Here is a 14,313-nt window from a genome sequence, read left to right on the forward strand (position 1 = left end):
TACTCTACCCATTCTTAGAGACTGCAAACTGATTATAGATGTATATCATGAGCACGTTGTATGCAAGTCTGTGCGTGTTGTGTAAATTTTTCTCCAGGTTTGGTCAGAGGTATTCCAGTGCAGAAAACGATATTATTGTTGAGAAGCACATGAAGGTGGTATGTAAAGAAAAATGTGTTTACAAAAAGTGTATATTTTATAGAAAAGTGGAAACTAGTAAATCGTGTACAAAATGTATATGTTTTGTTTTCTTTTTGCAATAAGCAGGTCTTTATGTAAGATGTTTTTTGGTTTAGCATAGACATGTATATTTTTATATAATTGACTGAATAGTGTGATAAACAGGTGTATTCTCTAATTCCAGATCTTAAATCAGAGCTAGTAGTATATGGTCTCCAGGCAGGAGACTGATTGATCCTAAAGGACAAGCGAGAAAGAGCCATGAGTCAACACTAGAGGAGCTGATCCAACCACAGAAAATTTATGGATCCACACCTCGCATTGTAGAAGGGTTAATCGACCGGAGCTGCACTGAGCGTTCTGCTCATACTTATCCTTTTCAGAAAACCCTGTACAGTTTTAGACCAGTATTGCCAGAACAGTTAGAAGAGAGGACTTAGAGAACCTTGAGACATGGGAAAGTCCAACTACAAAGGGTGAGGACTCGCCTAGGAGTCCTTGGTCTCAAACCGGTGAAGAAAACCCCTTTCCCCTTTCCGCCCATGTTTCAACGTTCAGTTAGGCAGGTTTTTCAACAGATCTTTCTACCTCTCTTCCTAAGGGAACACAGTACCCTTAGTATTTAGAAATGGCAGAAGTAAGTCTTTAGGGGGGACTGTTGAGGATAAAGAATTGAGTATCCAAAAATACTTAATTCAGCCATTTCATAGACTCAGTTATATAGTTCAGTAGATGTGAACTAACACACATATTTGTGAATGCTTTTGTTTCTTACTAACATGTATATATGTATATTGCATATTCAGTGTATTTTCCTTAGACTCAGTATATACTATATGTATAGCTTGAAGATGGCCACCATTTCCTGTTCTCCACCCAAGACAGATCGACAAAGAAATTCCTGGAGCCTAGACTGACCAATCAACGGAGAATATGCAGATCTCTCTACGTCATGAAGCCCTGACTTACGATACTTGATTGGACTAAAACTTTTGTTCACACCCCCTTACTGTTTGGTCTAGAGTCTCTTTCAAACAATAAAGAACACACTTGGTTAAGAGCCAGTCATGGAGATAGACATAACTGACTTTGCTGTGCAGTTATTCATTCTCGTGTGCACACATGACATTTTAATTAGAAACAGCAGCCGGATATCAAGAGATCCTTTGAGTCTCATCATCATCGTCATTCTGACCTTGACACCAGGACAGCCTACGCAGCCAGCACAGCCAGCCACACAGCAGCCAGCACAGCCGGCAACACAACAGCCAGCACATCCAACCACACAGCAGGCTGCTACGCAGCAGCCAGCACATCCAACCACGCAGCAGCCAGCACAGCTGGCCATGCAGCAGCCAGCGTTTCCCTACTCCAGCACTGCCCCTGCCTCCTGTGACCCCACTCCACCACCGCTGCCGCCCCCCCCCTACAGTAAGACACTACTGGAATATAAGATGGACCCCATTTTTTATTTTTACCTTTTTTATCTCTAAATTTAGGGTGCGCCTTAGATACCGTATTTTTTCATTTAATATATATATATATATATATATATATACACACACACAGTACATCAGTACATGTACAGTATGTATATATATATATATATATATATATATATATATATATACAGTGGCGTAACTAGAATTTGATGGGCCCTGGTGCAAAATTTGTACCGGGGCCCCCCCTGTACGTGCACCGACACTTAGGGTACGGGATAATGACACTGACACTCGGGGTACAGGATTATGATGCTGACACTTGGCTCTTACCCTCAGCACACAGCTTTCCCATGTTCTGATATCCATCTTGTCCTCGGCACCCAGCTTTCCCATGCTCTGCTATACATCATTCCCTCAGCACCCAGCTTTCCCATATCAGAGCATGGGAAATCTGGGTGCTGAGGGAAAGAGCCTTTTTTCCTCAGCATAAAACGTTCCCATCCCATGTTTGTATCTTTGTCCCCCCTCGTATATAGTTCTTCAAAAACTATAATGGCCCCCACATAGCCTTCCATATAGTATAAAGGGTCCCACATAATCCTTCATATATTAGAATACCCTTCCATAGTCCTCCATGTATTATAATGCATTTCCCATAGTCCTCCATGTATTATAATTCACCCCATAGTTCTCCATGTATTATACTGCACCACAGTCCTCCATGTTTTATAATGCACCCCCATAGTCCTCCATATATAAAGTAGCCTCCATATATTATAATGTAGCCCCCATAGTTCTATATGTATTACAATGCAGCCCCATAAACCTTCATATTGTATTATGCAGCCCCATACTTCTCCATGTACAATGCACTTATATAGTCCATGTATAAGGTGTCCTTCATGTTTATTATGCAGCCCCATAGACCTCCATGTATCATGCAGCCCCAGAGACCTCCATGTGTCATGCAGCCAGCCCCCCCAGGGTCTCCATGTGTCATGCAGCAAGCCCCTTACCAGGCCTCCATGAGTCATGCAGCCAGCCTCACGCCCCCCCCACCCCAGGACTCCATGTGTCCTGCAACCAATTTCCCCCGCAAGGACTCCATGTGTCCTGCAACCAGCACCTCCCAGGGCCTCCATGTGTCCTGCAGCCAGTGCCTCCCCAAGGACTCCATGTGTCCTGCAGCCAGTGCCTCCCCAAGGACTCCATGTGTCCTGCAGCCAGCCTCCCCGTGTACTCACTGATTTATAAAAAAAAAAATTAAAAAAACAAGTACTCACCTCTCCTCCTTCCACTGCAGTTCTGTCCTCACCTCTACTTGTTTCACCGCTGTCCGTCCTCACTTCTGTCATCGTTCCCCCGTGGCTCCGGTCGGCGTCCTCCTGTGCTCTGTGCTCTCACCACACACAGCAGTCGCACAGGAGGGATGTCACCGCGCAGACACAGGGGAAGACTGATGATGCATAGAGCGGCGCTGGCCACTCTATGCAATATCAAAGCAGAGCGCGGTGAGAGACGGGAGCGCGGTGAGAGACGGGAGCGCGGTGACGCCACTGCTGACACCAGACAGGGGGTGCCCGGTGTCAGCAGCGGCGACTGGGTCATATAGCAGCCGCCGTGTGGTCTGGTGCAGAACAGCGCAGCTCCTCTCACAGAAAGGAGCTGGCTGCTGATCTGCCGGGCGGCCGCGGGCCGCTGACCTCCGAGGCCTGGTCGCAATCGCGACCGCTGCGACCGCGGTAGTTACACCCATGAGGACAGGTATATATATATATATATATATATATATATACAGTTCACAGTTTAGCATAAATTCTGCAGCTTGTCAGTGTACAGTTCAGTAAATGCTGCTGCAGGAAATCCTTATAAAATGAAAAATAAAATACTTTTTTGGCATAAGATGCACCCCAGATTTAGAGGAGGAAAATAGGAAAAAATAAGTTTTAATGTTGAAGAGGGTCCATTTTATAATCCCAGTGCGTCTTAATCCTAATGCTCACCAGGGGGGAGCGGCAGTGGTGTAGTGGCTTGGGAAGGTCACAGGAGGGTCGCGATTCTGCAGGCTTGGAGGAGGGGGTGTTGCGGCTCAGGAGGGTCAGCGATGCTGTGGCTCGGGGTGTAGCCATGGGCGCATTTGAATCCCTCGGCTATGGCTTACCAGGGCGGTGGTGGTGGAGCAGGGTCACAGGATGCGCTCAAGGTTGTTGCAGCGGCCGCCATTGATCTGCGGGCGGGTTGTGGAGGTGTCACAACACAGGGTGTCATGGCGGCGGGTAGTCTGTGGAGGCAACTCGACGGCAGATGCATTGAGCTGACTGCCGGCTCCATTGAATCATCCGCGTTTGACGAGATGGACTTCAAGAAAATGGCCGCGGAGGTGGTGCGTGCGTAGATAGGACTCCATGGCCATTTTCTTAAAGTCCATTGTGTCAATCTGCGCAAGCGCTGCTTCTGTGGCCATTTTCTTGAAGTTCATCGCGTGAACTGTGAGCGATTCAATTGAGCCTGCAGTCAGCTCAATGCACCCGCTGCTGAGACACCCTCACAGCCCGCCTGCCCGCAGATCAATGCTGTCCACGCGACACCTCTGAGCGCATCTTATGAGCCCGCTCGATCACCGCCGCCTTCATAAAGCCATATCTGTTTTGTAAGATGCATCCTCATTTTACCGCCAGTTTTCAGGGGAAAAAAGTGCGTCTAACAAAGCGAAAAATATGGTAAATGAGAATTCTGAAGTATTGTGAACACGTTCAGGATCTTTTCCTTGCAGATTTGGTTGTAGAAAAAAAACCTGCAGCATGTCAATTCTTTCTGTGTTTATGCTGCGTTTTCCCCATTAAAAGTAATGGAAAAAAAAAACGAAACCAAAAATACATATAATGCACCAAATTGTGGCAAAACCCTTTGTTTTTGCTGCAGCATTTCTCCTGCCAGTAGATGCAGACTTGATGCAGAAATTTCTGCAAACAAATCTCCATCTTGTGCACATAGCGTTACAGTGTAATAGCACTCAGCAGTGCACAGTCATTTAGCCATATATAGTGCAAAGGACCTGGCTGCCTTCAACAAACTGCTCCAAATGCGTCCCCCACTGCTTACACTCATTGTATGGCACTGATTCTGTGGGTTGTGACCCCCACCAACTCATAGATCAGCCTCAGTCCCTTATCCCCCATCCCCCCAGATTCTAGTGTTCCAAGCACTGGCAGCTTGGTGAATCTTTACATGTTATAATAAAGATATAATGCAAAAAGGGCCAGATCCACTTTTCTGCATTATAGTTACTGTTGACCCTGTCCAGCACATGGCTGCCCATTACTACAGAGCTAATGGGAGAGGGAGGCAGCAGAAGCTGAGCGTCACAAACAAGTCACAAACTTTGTAACTGTGTCGGCCACTGTCTGCAGCCTCCAGTCCTGACCTGAATCTTCATTTCCTGCACTGCCGGCCCGACATGCATCCACAGTCACAAACACTAGCCAGTCACTGTCTCCATACCCTGGCTGTAAAAGAGTAGATGACGCGGCAGGCAGTCAGCCCGAGGTCACAGGTAAAGAGGCTAGAGGGGGCGGAGCCGGCCACTTGTAAAAGAGATCGTATAGTATAGTTACAAGTTAAAGGGGTTATCCGGCTTCTTTGACTTTTTTTTTTTATTTCCCTATTGGGCTACATTGGGGCAGGTAAGTAGATAGAGACCACTTACCTGCCCCGCTGTCAGCCCCTCTCCCCCGGCTCAGAGCGGTCATGTGACCGCTCCTGCCGCGATTTTGCTGCTTCCGGTCTTTGCACGTCTACATGGGCAGGGCCATGTTGACATGCAAATGTGGAGCAGCATGTCACCTCCCTGCTGGGTGTCTACAGTGCGAGGAGTCACCGCCCCCTTCCCTGCACCCTCCCACACATTCCCCCGCACCTCCAGTAACCTCCCCCTGCACTGCTGTGGGGGTCCGTGACCTGGGGGCGGGGCCTGGCGGCAGCTGCCGTGGTGTCAGCTCCAGCACCGGGCCCCCTGCCCAGGATCGCACATTCAAATGTACCGGCATCACAGATCACCGATGCCGGTACATTTGAAAGTGCTGATGAGAAGCAGCGCAGCGCTGCTTCTCATCACTGTCCCTCCCGCTGTCTGTGCAATCTGCAGCACAGCGGTGACGTCACTACTGTGCTGAACAGAGCACAGACAGCGCACGAACGTGCAGGAGCGGCTGGGACCGAGGACAGGTGAGTATGTACTCCACATGTGTTCCCTATGGGGATGGGGATGGGGGGGCTGGCAGAGCCATATGTGTGCGTGTGCAGAGCCATGTGTGTGCGTGTACGGTGCAGAGCCATGTGTGTGCGTGTGCGGTACAGAGCCATATGTGTGCGTGTGCGGTACAGAGCCATATGTGTGCGTGTGCAGAGCCATGTGTGTGCGTTTACGGTGCAGAGCCATGCGTGTGCGTGTGCAGAGCCATATGTGTGCGTGTACGGTGCAGAGCCATGTGTGTGCGTGTGCGGTACAGAGCCATATGTGTGCGTGTGCAGAGCCATGTGTGTGCGTTTACGGTGCAGAGCCATGTGTGTGCGTGTGCAGAGCCATATGTGTGCGTGTGCGGTACAGAGCCATATGTGTACGGTGCAGAGCCATGTGTGTGCAGAGCCATGTGTGTGCGTGTACGGTGCAGAGCCATGTGTGTGCGTGTGCAGAGCCATATGTGTGCGTGTGCGGTACAGAGCCATATGTGTACGGTGCAGAGCCATGTGTGTGCGTGTGCAGAGCCATGTGTGTGCGTGTACGGTGCAGAGCCATATGTGTGCGTGTGCGGTACAGAGCCATATGTGTGCGTGTGCAGAGCCATATGTGTGCGTGTGCAGAGCCATATGTGTGCGTGTGCAGAGCCATGTGTGTGCGTTTACGGTGCAGAGCCATGTGTGTGCGTTTACGGTGCAGAGCCATGTGTGCGCGTGTACGGTGCAGAGCCATGTGTGTGCGTGTGCGGTACAGAGCCATATGTGTGCGTGTGCAGAGCCATGTGTGTGCGTTTACGGTGCAGAGCCATGTGTGTGCGTGTACGGTGCAGAGCCATGTGTGTGCGTGTACGGTGCAGAGCCATGTGTGTGCGTGTACGGTGCAGAGCCATGTGTGTGCGTGTGCGGTACAGAGCCATATGTGTGCGTGTGCAGAGCCATGTGTGTGCGTGTACGGTGCAGAGCCATGTGTGTGCGTGTACGGTGCAGAGCCATGTGTGTGCGTTTATGGTGCAGAGCCATGTGTGTGCGTGTACGGTGCAGAGCCATGTGTGTGCGTGTGCGGTGCAGAGCCATGTGTGTGCGTGTACGGTGCAGAGTTCGATGTGGGGCTGTTATTTGCAATGCTGTAGTGATACCAGGTCAGGTGCTGGGGAAGAATATACTGACAGGGAATGTGTGTGCAGGGGGCGGGCAGAGGGTGCGGCTGGACACTGGGGTGGGGCTGGACACTGAGGCTGGGCGGTGACAGCTGTGACTGGGAGGTTTTGCACAGGAAGTGGTCAGTTTGCTAGAGCTGAATGTAAACAAGAAGCTGCAGAGAATAAAGGTATAATTCAAGAGGAACAAAAGTTAGAAAACAAAAAATAACAATGTAGGTGTGATTTATATGACAATACAGCACAGATAAACTCAAACATTTTTGTTAAGCTAATGTCGGACAACCCCTTTAAGTAATGCAGCTCTCGCTCCCTGACACGATCAGCTGTTTATCTTCAGGGCGGGCCCCTAACCTCCCGGGCCCGGTCGCAGTGGCGACCGCTGCGACCGTGGTAGTTACGCCCCTGTATATATATATATATATATATATATATATATATATATATACGGTATATATATATATATATATATATATATACGGTATATATATATATATATATATATATATATATATATATACACAGTACACATCAAAAGTTTGGACACACTTCATCTCTAGAACAACTGTTAAGAGGAGACTTTGTGCAGCAGGCCTTCGTGGTAAACTAGCTGCTAGGAAACCACTGCTAGGGACAGGCAACAAGCAGAAGAGACTTGTTTGGGCTAAAGAACACAAGGAATGGACATTAGACCAGTGGAAATCTGTGCTTTGGTCTCATGAGTCCAAATTTGAGTTCTTTGGATCCAACCACCGTGTCTTTGTAGAAAAGGTGAATGGATGGACTCTACATGGCTGGTTCCCACCGTGAAGTATGGAGGAGGAGGTGTGATGGTGTGGGGGTGCTTTGCTGGTGACACTGTTGGGGATTTATTCAAAATTGAAGGCATACAGAACCAGCATGCCTACCACAGCATCTTGTAGCGGCGTGCTATTCCATCCAGTTTGCGTTTAGTTGGACCATCATTTATTTTTCAACAAGACAATTACCCCAAACACACCTCCAGGCTGTGTAAGGGCTATTTGACTAAGAAGGAGAGTGATGGGGTGCTACGCCAGATGACTTGGTCTCCACAGTCACCAGACCTGAACCCAATCGAGATGGTTTGGGGTGGGCTGGACTGTAGAGTGAAGGCAAAAGGGCCAACAAGTGCTAAGCATCTCTGGGAACTCCCTCGAGACTGTTGGAAGACCATTTCCGGTGACTACCTCTTGAAGCTCATCAAGAGATTGCCAATAGTGTGCAAAGTAGTAATCAAAGCAAAAGGTGGCTACTTTGGAGAACCTAGAATATAAGACATATTTTCAGGTGTTTCACACTTTAAGCATTTCATTCCAAATGTTTTAATTCCTAGTTTTGATGCCTTCAATGTGAATCTACAATTTTCAGAGTCCTGAAATATATATATTTTAATATTTTCAGCATTGTCGCTTAGGATTAAAGTGTGAGCTTGAACTGTCCACACTATAATCATTATTAACACCCTCGGTTACATACGACAGCAAACCTGTAATTACTGCCAGCCTTACTGGAGCAGTGGCTACAGGGAGAAAATAAATTGTATTCTCACTGCAACCACATACTTCCCATCATTAGGAGATGTAACAGTCACAGGTCAATATACTGTGATCACCTCACTACCCGCTGTGTACTGTGTGTATACAGAGCCGACTGTCCATAAATGTGTCAGGCAGTAATTACAGAACACTCACTATATTGTTTAAGCAGAAAAATTGACCCATGGTCAATATTAATGTCTTATACAGGTTATGGTGAAATCTCAAACAAGGATAATTCGCACCCATAATAGACTCCAGTATAGGCACACACCACCAATTGAATACAAAAAAGACAACAATGAAGTTAATTGTGGAAAAAAAAAGAGATAATCTTTATTCGAACAATACAATAATAAAAACACGATCGAAAAAGTATGCATGCAAAGGGGGTGATAAAGAAAGTGCCTATAGCTCACCAAGTAAGGAACCCTGTGTAATAAAATAGGGACTAGTAAGTGTATATTCAGAAAAGAGTCCAGCAACAGTTACAAGCTGAGTTTAATGAGAGTTTAGTTACTTGACGATTATAGAAAATATGGGTATGCTCATATGAGCGTATGACTCGCACAAGTGCAATGCGAGAAAAGTTCTGTTTTGACAAATGGGAGGCCTAGGAACAGAAGGGGCAATATTTGAATTTTGGAGAGAAAATTTAGCTGAAATAGATTGCAGGGATTATGTCGCATTCGCAGAGCCCCATAAAGTCCCAAAACATTAAAACCCCCCACAAGTGACCCCATTTTGAAACTAGATCCGTCATGCAATTTATGTAGTGGTGTGTTCAGCATTTTGTACCCATAAGTGCTTCACAGAATGTTTTAAAATGTCGATATGAAAATGATGGTTGTTACATTCCAGCTAAAATGATATTTTAGACCAAAATTTGTAATTTTGATAATGGCTAATAGGAGAAAATGGACCCCATAATTTCTTACTCAATTTCTCCAGAACACAGCAATACTCCATACATGGTCAAAACTAATGTTTGGGCACGTGGCAGGGCTTTTTATCTTTTAAACACAAATTTGGAGAACATACTGCGTTTACAGAGCCCCTTAGGTGCCAAAAATGCAGAAACACCAACATGTGACCCCATTTGGCAAACTAAACTTTATAATGAATTGATTTATTGGTATGGTGAATTTTTTTAACGCACAAATGACACAGAATTTTATTAGATTGCGCTGTGAAAACAAAAAATGTAGGGTTTTTCCGCTAAAATGTTACTTTAGCCTCAAAAGTTTAATTCACACAAGGGTAACAGGAGAAAATGGACAGGGCAATTTGTTATGCAATTTTTACCAAACCTGGCAGTACCTCATATTGGTATTTACAATGCAGATTCCATTTGAATAGATTGTGGCCTCCATTAGCCGAGCCCCTGAGGTGCCAGATCAGCAGAAACTCCACAGGGGTGTAGTGAGTATTTTGTACTGACAGGTGCCTTTCAGAATTTTATAACATTGGAACATGGAAATATAACATTTTAGTGGTAAAAATTTGTATGTTTTATAAGATGCAAATTTGTCAGTTACACAATGCGTAAAAGCTGAAAATGAACTTCACAATTTATTGTGCAATTTCTCCCAAATGTGATGATGCCCTATATGTCATCAGAAACTACTGTTTGGCCACATGGCAAGGCACAGCAAGAAGGGGCACTATTTGGCTTTTAGACCACAGGTTTTACTAAAATAGTTTTCGGTTGACATTTGCAGATCCCCCAAGGTGCCAGAACAGCCGAAAACCCCCAAAAGTGACCCCATGGTACAAACTGCACCTCTGAAATAATTTATCTGTGGCTGCAATGACTATTTTGTAGCATTCATGCCATGCTCTTTTTGTGGAGAATTACAAATATGCCAGTTTAGTGCCCATACAATGTGTGTCCATATATTGTAATGACCCCACACATTGTGCCCAGCTTTTGCTTCTGGAGAGATAAAATGTTAAAGTGCGCGCTCCCCACTACAATAATGCCACAATAGTGGCTACTTATTGTGGATTAGCACACTATGGGGCCCAGAAGGAGGGGTTATTTGGATTTGGGTGGGCACATTTCACTGGATGTTATCCGGCGGGTGGGAGCCATATCGCTTTTCCTGAGTGTTCGTTCTACCAGTAACATTGGAGCCCCTGATATTTCCTGTAACAGATGATAGACCTGAGTAGGGGCTTGTTTTGTTCGGAATAAGTAGGGATTTTATTGGTAAAATTTTTGGGGTACAGAACATTTTTTGATCACTTTCAGCATAATGCTTGGATCACATTGTTGTGTTCTGCGCTGACCCCTACATCAGGGTTTCCATGTAAATCCTCCCAAAACTCCTGTGGCAGATGGAAACACTTTAGCCTATGTTTGGCATCTGTTTTGCTGGTGTCCTCTTTTTAGGCGTGCTCAGAACTATGGTCATCCACATTTGTGTGCTAAAAAGATGCCTAAAATGAGGGGCATTGCAGGGCCAGAGACAGAGACCAGACAGAGTCCAAATTGTCTCCATATGCCTCATTAGAGTGAGTAGTTCCAATTGGGATTTTGTCTGTATCGCGGTTTTTGAGATTTACACAGAAACCCCAATGTACCGTAAGTGCTCAGTGGAGAGCACAGGATTAATGTCAAAAGAGCCTTATTCCGATTTTTGGGAGGTAGAATGAAGAAATAGTGTGGCGCCCCTGACCTGGTCAGGCACCACTGAGTACTGCACCCATGCTGGGGACAGTACAACACAGGTAATCCAGAAGGCTGACCGAGGTGTGACTACACAGGCGCATAGTGATCAGGTCTCACACATTTACCTTTGAGAGGACCCCTGGGGATCCCAGGAGGGGGCGAAGCCGGTGCGAAGCCTCCATCTCCACTCGAGGGGTGTGGTGGAGAGCCTGGTTGCTAGGTGGCGTAGGCAGGCACAAAAGGGAGAAGGAGGAGAGCAGTCTGAAGCAGAGTGGGGAGGAGTGAGGAGCATGGAAGTGGAGCTCAGACAGGAGCAGCAGTGCAGGTCCCACGAGTGAGCCGGTTTAGTGTGCAGCTCAGGGAGAGCAGAAGCGGACCCTGGAGCTGTTGCAGTCTAACAGCGTCCGCGCAGTAACTACCGACGGGGGAGAACGGTCACCTAGTAGTGCTACCCGAAATCCACACACAGCTAAAGAGAGAGCAACGGAGTGGAAAGTAAGGAGACTGCCAGGGAGTTACCAGGCCCAACGGGTAGCAGGTCCCAGTGCAGGGATAGATTCACCTTTCCTTTGCCAAACCTGCATGAGGGGGCACTTTACACCCCCAAGACCACACTACAGAGTCCGCAGCCACGTAGCCATAGTTAGGGCCCATAGTTCACAGGAGGCAAGCAGCCGGAGTGTCCTGGTCCAGGCTACAAGCAAACGGGCCAAAAAGAAGGGGAGAGAGGCACCAGCAACTTCCCTGGGTGACCCCCATAGGGACTAAAAGTCGGGGTTACCCCAAAACGCAAAGGGCTAAGGAAGGCGAGTCGGTAGCCACCCTCATCAGTCAGCCTGAAGGATACCTGGTTCCAGCCTGGTTCATCCCAGCTACGCCCGGGTTACTCACCCTGCCATCTTCAGTGAGTAAAACCCCTGAAAGACATTCTTCTTGTGTTGAGTTATTCTGCGCCTTGTGGTTCTACACACTTACACAGGGCCCTGGGGCTTGCCTCACTCTCAGGAGGCTATTACAACTGACTGCACCCACCATCAGCCCCAGGCATCCCTTAATCTGCAGTGGCGGTCCCCACTGACCGCAATTCTGAGAGTGGCGTCACGACAATCCTAGAAGAAGGTTCCCTACCTGTGACCAGACAAGATCCATCCACGTGGAGTCCCTGAAGGTAATGCACCGACACTACACTGGTGGGGCTTCACATCTGGCGTCACGAACAGGATAAGGACTAGACCTGTTCAGACAGGTGACCATGTGCCTGGGCGGTCCGCTTGAAAAATTGGAAGCGCCGCCATATTGCCACCATGAAAAGCGCGCTGAAAAACAACAGCAGCCCGCGCTGGGAGAAGTTACCGCCCACGAAGAGGTGTGGCTACCCAGAGATCCCCTGCAGAGTCCTGACCTCGCAAGTGATGAGAGCGGAGGCGTTCAGAGACGTCGGGACAGAAAGGGAGCCAGAAGCCTGCTGTTAAAAGAAGGAGACGCAGAGGAAATGGCGTCTGGATGCAGAGACCCAGAGCCAGGCTCCGCTGCCTGGTGGTATCAAGAGCTTGCCCAGTTCTGCGACCAACTGGAGGCCAGGGTTATACGGCAGATCAGCGAGGGACGCACGGAGCTTCTGGAGATGGCTGCGGCGGTTCAGGCCTACGAGGGGAGAGCCACGCGACGAGTGCCAGACCGAGCGGCGACGACTCAGACCCCGATGATGCCACCGATGGGTGAGTCCAGTGTTGCCCCTGCCAGCGCGAGTGCCCCGACCCCTGCTGCCACGCCCGCGGTCCCTGAAGAGGCGCCCGGCGCGGCGACGCTGAATCAGGCCGCAGCCACGCCAGGTGCGGCCCGCCAAGCCCAGGCCGCCGCAACGATGCCCAGCCCGGCCCGCAAAGATCCGGCTGCCACCGCGACCCTCCTCCACGCCGCCGGTGCGACGCTGACCCAGGCCGCCGCCATGCTAGGCCCGGCCCGCCAAGACCCCACCGCAGCAGCGACGCTCGTCCGCGCCGCAAGTGAGGTGCTGAACCAGGCCGCAGCCACGTCAGGTGCGGCCCGCCAAGCCCAGATCGCTGCAGTGACGCCCAGCCCGGCCCGCCAAGAACCGGCCGCAACAGCAACGCCAATCCAGGCCGCCGCAGCGATGCCCTGCCCGGCCCGCCGAGAACCGGCCACAGTAGCGATACCCGCTAAGACTCCAGCTGCGACCCTGATTGAGACTGCGACAGCGACGCTGATCCAGGCCGCCGCAGCGATGCCCTGCTCGGCCCGCCAAGACCAGGCCGCTGCCACGCTAGGCTCGGCCCGCCAAGACAAGACTGTACCACTGTTTACCCCGGCCTGTAAGGCCAGAGCAGACACCGCTCCCCAGTCCAAGGAAGTCCCTGCTGGGGGAGGACCCCGAATACTGGAAGCTGAAGGCTGACCTAGAGGCCCAGTTCCCACAGGAGATGGTGGACCGGTATCTGCTCCCTCCGCACACCCCCAGGAAGACTCCGGCAATATCCACGCCAAAAAGTCCACCGCCCTGGCCTGCTGATGAAAATCCATCCCTAGCGCTGCCACAAGAGGAGTGCTCAGAAGAACTAAGGGGGAGAGGAGGACAGAAGGCTGAGGAGCTGACCCCGGAGCCATCAGCAGTGGATCCATGCCCAGAGCCAGAGATGTTGCCATACTCCCGCTGGGATGAAGAGGAAGATTTGTCCAAAAACCTCACCTGGGAGCCTGCAAGCAGTGAAGTAGCAACCCAGCAGAATCCAGCCCGCAAGACACGGCGCCGCAGCAGAACAAAGTTTTCCCCTGCACAGCAATCTCCAGATAGGAAGGATGAAGTAACAGCCAGAGACTTGGAAGAGAAACGGTCTTTAAGAAGAGCCAAATCGCAGGTCAGAGGCCCACTTTGTCGTGGAGTTGTGGAAGACTTCAGCTTGAAGAGTGGATATGGTTTCATAGTTGCACCTGGTATGAAAGAAGGCATCTTTGTGAACAGAAGGGATGTTAGAGCCCATTTGCCTAGAGGACATCCAGGAAGAAACCTACGGACAGGAGACTCAGTGGAATTCACCATGCACCAAGGA

The sequence above is a fragment of the Anomaloglossus baeobatrachus genome, chromosome 2, assembly GCF_048569485.1.
Source record: "Anomaloglossus baeobatrachus isolate aAnoBae1 chromosome 2, aAnoBae1.hap1, whole genome shotgun sequence".
Classification (NCBI taxonomy): Eukaryota; Metazoa; Chordata; class Amphibia; order Anura; family Aromobatidae; genus Anomaloglossus; species Anomaloglossus baeobatrachus.